This window comes from Myotis davidii, unplaced genomic scaffold (genome assembly GCF_000327345.1).
Source record: "Myotis davidii unplaced genomic scaffold, ASM32734v1 scaffold30, whole genome shotgun sequence".
NCBI lineage: Eukaryota > Metazoa > Chordata > Mammalia > Chiroptera > Vespertilionidae > Myotis > Myotis davidii.
In genome coordinates this window covers 2,207,964-2,216,684 of record NW_006282874.1, presented here as the reverse complement: position 1 = coordinate 2,216,684, position 8,721 = coordinate 2,207,964, and positions in this window count along the sequence as shown.

The window sequence follows — 8,721 nt, the reverse complement described above, 5'->3', positions numbered from 1 at the left end:
TCAGTAGGGCAGCTGCTGAGTCAGAACTCCTGCTCCCATCCCTTCTCACTTGAAAAAGCATATATTTTGCTTCCTTTAAGATGAGACTCACTAGGGTGAGATAGAAATATATACATTTCTTGACGATATAAGCACAGAGTCCAAAGGAAAAAGAGGGAGAGGAAAGAGAGAGGAGAAGAACGGAAGGAGGAAGGAAGGGAGGGAGGGAGGGAGGAGAGCAGGAAAGAGAGTGAGGGGGTGGGGGATGAGGAGGAGGAGGCCACTCTAAACGCTAGATGAAGCAGGAAGCCCCACTATAATATTATAATCTGAAATAGATCACGGTTTTAAACAACCAATGAGCTGTAATAAGAGAGACTGTTTGCTCTGAAGACCCGGGGTTGTCTCACGGACCAGGAGCATACGGGGTGGAATCCCGGCGCCTGCTCGGCCTGGGAGCGACGTGCACAAGGTCCGATGTGGGGAACGAGTTAACTGGTGTGCAGGTGTTGGGGTCACCCCACGGAGCACCCACGGAAGGTGTAGGCGAGGTTGCAGCACCAAGGAGATCTGAGAGCATGGACGTCCGAAGAAAAGAAGGGAAGACGAGGGGTGTAAAGGGGTGCACACACACTCACTGTTTAAGCAGCAAGCTTCAGGGAATTGATGGGATAAGAAAAATACCGTCTTTAGGACGTTGACAGTAACCCACAGAAGAAAGAAGAGCGATGCCCTTGCCCAGCCTTGGGGTGTGTGGAGAGGCTGTGGGACCGGGTGTACCGGAAATCAAGGTGTAGAGTTGCTCAGTCACACAGAGGCAGGACTCAGACACGCAGGCATGGGCCGCCGAGCGAAGAAGCAGACAGTTGGAGGAAGTGGCTTCTGCAGAAGGGGGTGATGGCAGGCAGGGAGCCCCAGGGGGCTATTCTTTAAGGACAGGTCTTGTTCCTTTGAAAATATAGATTTGGGAGCCCTACCTTAGACCATTTATTCTCAAAATCTGGGGAACAGAAACCTGTGTTTCCCACAAGCTTCTCCGGTGACTTTCATGCATGCAGCCCTGCCTGGGGACCGCTGCCTGATGGCCTGGGGGGCGGTCGGGAGGCGCTGCCCTCGTCACCCAGGACCAGTGGGGACCAAGGCACCCCTGAGCCCCGGACCCTGCTATGTGTTCAGGGACCTTGCAGCTTATGTTACTGACGCCTCCTCCCGCCCCCAGTGGCTTCCAGCTCAGGAGGAAGTGACTCAGACCAGTGGCGGCTCAGCGGGAAGGTCTTCACTCAACGCCTCAGTCTCTGCCCCACTGATGCCGAGGCCACGCTGACCAGTGCTGCCCTTTCACCTCCCGACTTTTCGGCGACCCTTGCCCTGCTGCTGGGTGGACGTGGCCTTCCTGCCAGTGGCGGAGGGGCGGAGGGGAGGGGAGTGTATGAGTCTTCCCTCTGTCCCCACACACATCGAGTCAGCCCGTCCCATCTGGACAGCATAGGCCTTCAGGGCATCTCAGGATGCAGGAGGGACCACCAGCGAGGGGATGTGGCCGGGGTTCTGACCACAGCCCCGTGACAGGGGCTGGCGGGGGCCCCCGGTGTGCACTTCTCTGTGTTCTCAGCCTCATCATGGCGATGCGGGCCCAGCGTCCTCCAGCTCAGACGTCCTGGGTGTTGTCTCTGGGGCCATACTTTCCTGAGAGCTGGTCCAGGGCAGAGACCACGCGGCCTGGCCTTTGATCCCTCCTATTTCCCGTTCCCACCTTCTCACGGACGGGCATGTGCTCCCGACCGTGGCCTTCGCCCTCAGACCTTGCTGAAGCCCCGCGTGTTTACCTGTGGGACAGGGAAGAAAACCAACTGCACGAGTGTCGTAGGGACACGGGAGGTCGCGGGCTCGTGGGCACTGCGGCCCCGGGGGCCCCGGTGGGAGGAGTTTGGCTGAGAGTCGGTGGAGGGCGCATCTGCCTTTGACCCCGGACGCTGCACCTGGCCGGCTGGCATTCCTTCCGGCTCTGAGCCCCCTACGCTGCCGAGGGCTGTGAGGAGTAAATAAACGAATATACTTCCCTCCTCCATGAGAGCATCAGGGACACAGCCCCCTCCAGAGGCAAGTGTCATCGCTGAGAACGCTATTCGCTCCCTGTAACTGGCGGGACCGTCCCTTAGGACAGGTGCGCTTCTATTCGGATTTGTCTGCGCTTTTGCCACGGCCCTGCTCACTTTGCTCAGCGGCCCGTCAGCACCGCCCTGGTTCCCAGCTCTCCGTTAGGCTGTGGTCTGAAGCCCGCAGCTTATCACTTTGAGGGAAGGTCTGTGAGGTCACCGGGTCATCGAAAAGAGGAAGGAGACACCTGGGCAGCCAGCGACATGTAAATTCCCCCGGAGGAGACTCTTGGGGCGGCCCACTCGTCGCCACGGTCTCCCCCTGGGTTCTGCAGAGAACTTGGGGCAACCAGACCAGGGGCCGCAGGCCAGTCAGCTCCCCCCTGCAGCTGCCTCAGGAAACCCCAAGTCCCTCCGTAAGGTCACAGACGAAGACAGCCTCCCCTTCTGGGGGAAGAGAGAAGCGACCCCTGAGGGGGAGGGTTCAGGACGTGGTCCCAGAAGGTGTGGTGTTGCCCTCCCTGGACTGGGGGTATCCTGAATGGCTCAGACCAGAGAGGAAAGAAGGGGCGAATCTTGACTGAGGAGTGTAAGTTGGGTGACCTTGGGCATGTTATGCAGCCTCAGTTTGCTCATCTGCACAATGGGATGCCCTTGGACATGAGAGCAAATGCATGAAGTGCCCCTGACACATGGTAGGTTCCGTAGTCGGTGTCTCCTCCTCCCCTCTTTCCTGACAGTGAGGTCAGCATTCTAGTTTACACGCCAAGTACTTGGCGAGCCCCCAGCACACGGCGAGTGCTCAGTGAACGCTTTTTGAAAGAAAGGACAGCTCTGCTCTCCCAGCGCAGTCTCCCTGAGCTGGAGTTCCCCCAGGGGACAGAACCCACTGCAGAGAGTGCGGAACCGAACAGTGACCTGCACAGGTGTCCCGGCCCTGATACCCGGACCCCAGGAAGAGGATGTTACCTGACAAGGTGGACTTTGCAGGCGTGATTAAGGCCAGAGAGCTTGATCCAGGAAGGCTTCTGGGTCCTTGAGTTGGAGCCCATGATGGTCACATGGTCCCTGAAAGCAGGGTACTTCCTCCGGCTGGAGGCAGAAAGAGATGTGGCAGGAGGGGAGGGCGTGGAGATTCACGGGTGAGAAGACTCCGTGTGCTATTGCTGCCTCCGAGATGTGAGGACAAGGACAGAGGCCGCTAGGACCTGTGGTTGGCCCCCACCAGCAACCAGCCAGGAAATGGGCACCTCAGTCCTACAACCACAAGGAACTAGGTTCTGCCTTCAGCCTGAAAGTGAATTCTCTCTTAGAGCCCCAGTAAGAAAGGCAGCCGTGATGGCACCGTGATTCCAGCCTGATGTGACGACCTGTGTCAGACTTCTGATGTACAGGAACTCTGAGAGAATACACTGATGTGATTATAAGCCCATTTGTTTTGCCAGCACTAGAAAGCCAATTTACAGAGCCTCCGGGTTGTGGAGACGTCAGAACCACCCAGCTCTTGGCTAATATACACATTCACCAAGTGCATCGGAAGTGCAACCCTCACCACCATTTTGGGGGTGTCCGCTGAGAGCCAGGCACCCTGCCAGTGGCTCCCCCCTACCTCGCCTCCTTAAATGTCACGCCACCCTTTAAGATCTCCTACTGTACAGTTATCAAGGCCCCAGGTGCCAGGCAGGGTAAATGAAGACCAAGACCTTTTAACTGTGAGACTCCTGGGGGAATTTTATTGGGAATCTCATGCAATAAGAATTCGGCAATGTTCCCAACAAAAGTCAGGATTGCCATCCCCACCCCCAATTCCAGGAGCCCCATGTTGCACTGATGTTCTAAGATCCTTCCCACCGATGCCATCCCCTCACCCCTGGTTGATGCCTCATATCCACAGATGGGGCACAGGGGCAGGAAGGGGGGGGCAGGGAGCAGGTGGAGGAAAGTTTACTGGGGAGAGAGCTCGCTGCTCCTTCCACCTTGAACTTAGACATGCCCCGACCTCAGGTGCAAATCTTCAGTTGTGGTTTCCCACACCACGAAGGTCTCAGCCCCCATCCTCCTTTCTCACCCCACTTCCTGCTCACGGGGCTGAATCTGGGTCAACGGTGTGGGCTCCCGGTGGTTTAGACTGAGACCTGCCAGGCTCCATCAGTCAGCCGGGCCGGGAGGAACAGAGAGTTGCCCGCGTTCAGGGGTCTCTTCCTTAAGGGTCCCCGGGTGTGTGCGGAGGAGGGAGGCTGGCCGGATGTGCCGCTGTGAGCTTGTTCCCAGTGTTAACATGAGGTCTCTGCCCCGATTTAATAATTACTTGGACCCGCCTGTTCCTGTGGAGGAAGTGAAGTCGGGGGTTATGTGCGTTGCTAGTGTGGTTGGCAGTGTCCAGAGGAGACGCAGCAGTGAGACACGAAGGGGAGGACTGTGTCGTGCAGTAAATGACACCCCGAGAGCGGCCGAGCCAGACCGTCCTCATGTCATTTCAGGGGTGAAAATCCTTAGTTGTGGTTCCCATGCCACAAAAGTAGCAGGTTTGCAGCCCCGGAATGCAGAGGAGGGAGGAATCCCGCCGAGGCCACCACCTGGAAGGGAGACCGGGAGGGACCTAGAGCTCTGACACGAGGGCTGGAGCCCCGAGCGTCCGTGCAAGGCAGCCCCTGTGTAACCGGAGGACGAGGGGACTGTCAAGCAGCTCCTTGAAGGACGGGCTGGTGTTCATCACACAGGGGTCACAGGGGCTGCTGCTGGCCCAGGGCCCATCATGGGGCAATGTGAGGGCCCGCCTGCAGGGGGCGCTGAAGAACAGTCAGAGCTGACCTTGACCATCTCCAGCCCAGTCAACATAGCTCTGGTATGGGGCCCTCTATGGTCCAGGGGCAGGAGGTCAGCTGGGCATTCCAGCCCCAGGAGAGCATAGGCCTCAGGCCAAGTCCATCCCCCACGCCTCCGGGCCCAGCAGCTGCCCCTGTGCAGCCCTGGCTTCTCAGCTCCCCTGGCACATCGCTGGGGACCCGGTCCAGGCGGGGCAGCTCCGTGCAGGGGACAGGGGAGTCTCCAAGGACGCCTCCTCCCCGGTGACTCGCCTGGCCACAGAGCCGCCAGCCAGACAGCAGATGACATCATACCCACAGCCGCAGCTGGCTCACCGGTGACGCCACAGGCCCCAAATAGCTCTAACATTTGTTAGCAGTTAGCGAGTGAGCCGCCGGCCACCGTGGGCTGCAGCCTCGCTCACCGTGCTTCTGGAACCGCCCACGGGAGCTCTTCCCGGCTGCGTCTGAGATTACAGAGGCGTGGCCACCGTGACTGAGAGCAGACCAGCAAACAAATCTGCCCGCACACACCCGAGCCCGGGTGCCGTGAGGCCCGGGGGGCTGAGGACGTGGGAGCTCTTCCCGGCTGCGTCTGAGATTACAGAGGCGTGGCCACCGTGACTGAGAGCAGACCAGCAAAGAGCAGAGGCAGGAAGTACCCCAAGCCCTATACCCACAGGCCCGGGCAGCACTCGGAGTCTGCCCTTTCCTACGGGTTCAGAAACACGTCCCTAAGCACAGAGTTATGTCGGCATTTAAACAGAAGTGCCCACAGGCTACTTCTGTGTGTAGCTTACCTTTTGAAAAACCTCTCAATCCAATGTGTCCACTGACTGTGTCATTAATTACTCTTCTGAGTCATTCTTAGCGACAGTGTATTACACTAGTACAGAAGCTAGTACCAGTACTGCTCTAGCACTATCGCCCTAGTATTAATCTGCTCCTAGTACTAACACGCGTATTACTCGTTACTCTAGTACTGGCACTAGCATTTTCACGCTAGCACTGAGTCTAGCACTAGCATTATTGCTCTAGTACCGACCCCAGTACCAGCACTAGTATTGCTCTCTTATTATTGTAGCCCTGAATCTTGTGTCGTTGGAGGGAGGTTACTCTGCTAACCTGAGTAAAGGTCACACACAGTCCAGTCTACCCTTGGGATCCCCAATAGCATCCCACAGCCGTGCAGTGCGCCCCCTGTGAAGTCTAGCGGTCAGTTTTCCTCTGATGTCGGAGCACATCTCTGTTACTTTGCTTGGTCACACAGAGAAGTAGATGGCGTGCATTTATAGGCATATGATTTTTAAAGTGTCTGTATTTTCACCCTGCCGTATTCTTACCACTTGCCTCATGCATAGAGTTAGATAGTCACAAGTTCAATGCGAACGGGGTGCAACTTTAGTTTCTACTTTGCCGGACACTCCCCTGGGGAGCACAGACAGCCCCACCAGACCTGGGATTATGCAGAACCGTCGTCCTGTGGAATGTCCGAGCGTGAAGGGACATCTGGGATCAGCCTGTCCCCTCTGCCATTTTCTAGATGGAAACTGAGGCTCGGAGAGAGGAAGGGACCCCAGCAGTGGCTGGGCCGCCTGCTATCAAGGCCTCCTGCAGGGCTGTCGGGGACCCTGGGATGATGTAACGCGGCCCCAGCAAGTGGCTTGGCCCAGGGTCTGTCGGTGGCCCATGGAGCCACCAGGTCTCTACCTCTGGCCTCCTTGGAACACATGCTGCCTTGTCATGAGTGTTCACAGGGCGTGGATGTGTCTAACCCAGCTGCGTAGGCCGGAGCACAGGTTACTACCCATTTTACAGATGGGAAGACTTGGGCTCAGAGAGGACGAGTGACTTGTCCAACGTCACAAAGCGGATCCCCCACGTCTCATGGAAGTCGTCATCCGACACCCACTTTCTGATCCCATGGACGCCCTCTGACCCACCGTCACTCCGTGTTTCATAAGAAGGTGGGGAAACGGAGCTGCTTCTCTGCAAGTGGAGTCGCAGGACCTCTGAGTGGCCGCCGTGGTGTCAGGACACGCTCTGCTCCAGGCAGTGACCTCAGGGCCTTCGCTTGTCCACATGGGGCACTGACGTTACTTAGGAAAAGGGGCCCCTCTGGCAGGCCCCGTAGGCTCATGCTCAGGACAGACGAGAGGTGGATGCTGAGCCCAACGGGAACTGGGCCGGGGCTGCCCTGTGGGACGACTTCCTGGGCCTGACTCACTCATTGGGGTTCTCTTCCCATGACCACAGGGCCTGCCGCTCTGACTGGCCGTGTCTGTGGGAGTCACGCTGTTCCTCCTTAACCCGTGTCCAGCTTCCCAGATGCAGAATTCCTCCAGCCGGTCCCCCTCCCCGACCCAGCACTCGCTGGCAGAGACCTTCGTCTCCTCGTGCAGGAATGAGCTTGGGGGGTCAGCGAGGGGGGCCCCTCTACTGACCACGCAAGTGCCAGGTCTGGGGGCCCCCTGGTCACGGGTTGTGTGACTTCTTCCTTTTATACAAGCACAGTGTGAGTGAGCGAGTGACCCTAGCTCTTCATGTGTGTGGGGTGGGGAGTGTATTCATACGTTGGGATTGGAGGTGTGTGTCTGTGTCTGTGTCTGTGTCTGTGTCTGTGTATCTATGTGTGTGTGTTGTGTGTGTGCACATGTGTGGATACAACGTGCTGTGGTTGAAGGATGTGTGTGTGTGTGCACGTGTGGACACATGTGCTGGCTGGAGGCAGTGGGCAGTGCTGACGATGCCAGGGCTGGAGTCCGGGTGGGTTGGGACGGGGAGAAATTTGTATATGATCTGAGATTTCTCAGACTGCCTGGGGCCAAGTGGTTTCCTCTGCAGCTCAGAACCAGCCCACGTGGCCGGGTGGAAAACACCACCATGGGCCGCCAGCCCCTGACTCATTCCGAGAGCCCGCCGGCTGCCAGGGGCGACCGTGTCTCACGCCCGGTCAGCTCTGCCCCACCAGCAGGCTGTGCCTCCTCGGACCCATGTTCCATCCCCACAGCTCAGAGGGGCCACGGAAACCTTGATCACACCCCTCGTCCCGGCCCCTCCTCCTGCCGGTCCTCGGCCCAGGGCACCGCTCGCTCTGCCTGGTGTCCTGTGTTCGAAGATCTCCCCTCCTCGCCCTGGGGTCCCGGAGTGTCCTCCACGCCCACAGGTCCTGGTGGCCAGACTGCCCTGCCCTCGCTTCCCTGCTGTCCCACCAGCCGCACCGCCTGCGGGACCTGCCCCAGAGCCACGGCATTGATGGGCATGGAATGGGCATGTCCCCTGGTGTCCCCAGTGACGCCCATCGGATGTACATGCTGGCTCCAGGCTGTGGCCTGTGCACATGGGGATCTCAGAGCCCAGGGCCCCGAAGGCCTGGCCCGCCCGGCTCCCTGGCCGCAGCCCCGTTCTTCCTACTGAAACCCGACAAGCAGCGAGTGATGGCGCATCTGGTTTGGAGCGCGTGCTCGTGTCCTTGCTGGGTGCCCTGCTCTGTGACCATGGAAGTTTCTGGAGAAGCTGCTCCGTGGTGCGTGGTGGGAAGACGGGCTTCGGAGCAGACGGGTGTGGGTTTGTAAATACGAGTGTGAGCTCCCGACACACGAGAACTCGATTGTGATGCAGAAACGCCCTCGACGGGGCCGAGGACCCGGGGTTGCGAGGCCCCCCTTCTCTCTGGTGAAGCGTTCGCTGCCTTTCAGTTGCAAACGCCATGGGGAAACGTCCACGTTTGTTACGGACGCTTTTGAAATGTGAAACTTATATAAATGAAAACGAGCAGTTACTCCGTTACCCTGCCACACGTTCCGGAAATCACCATCGCATTTCCTTTGCCGCGTCTCCTC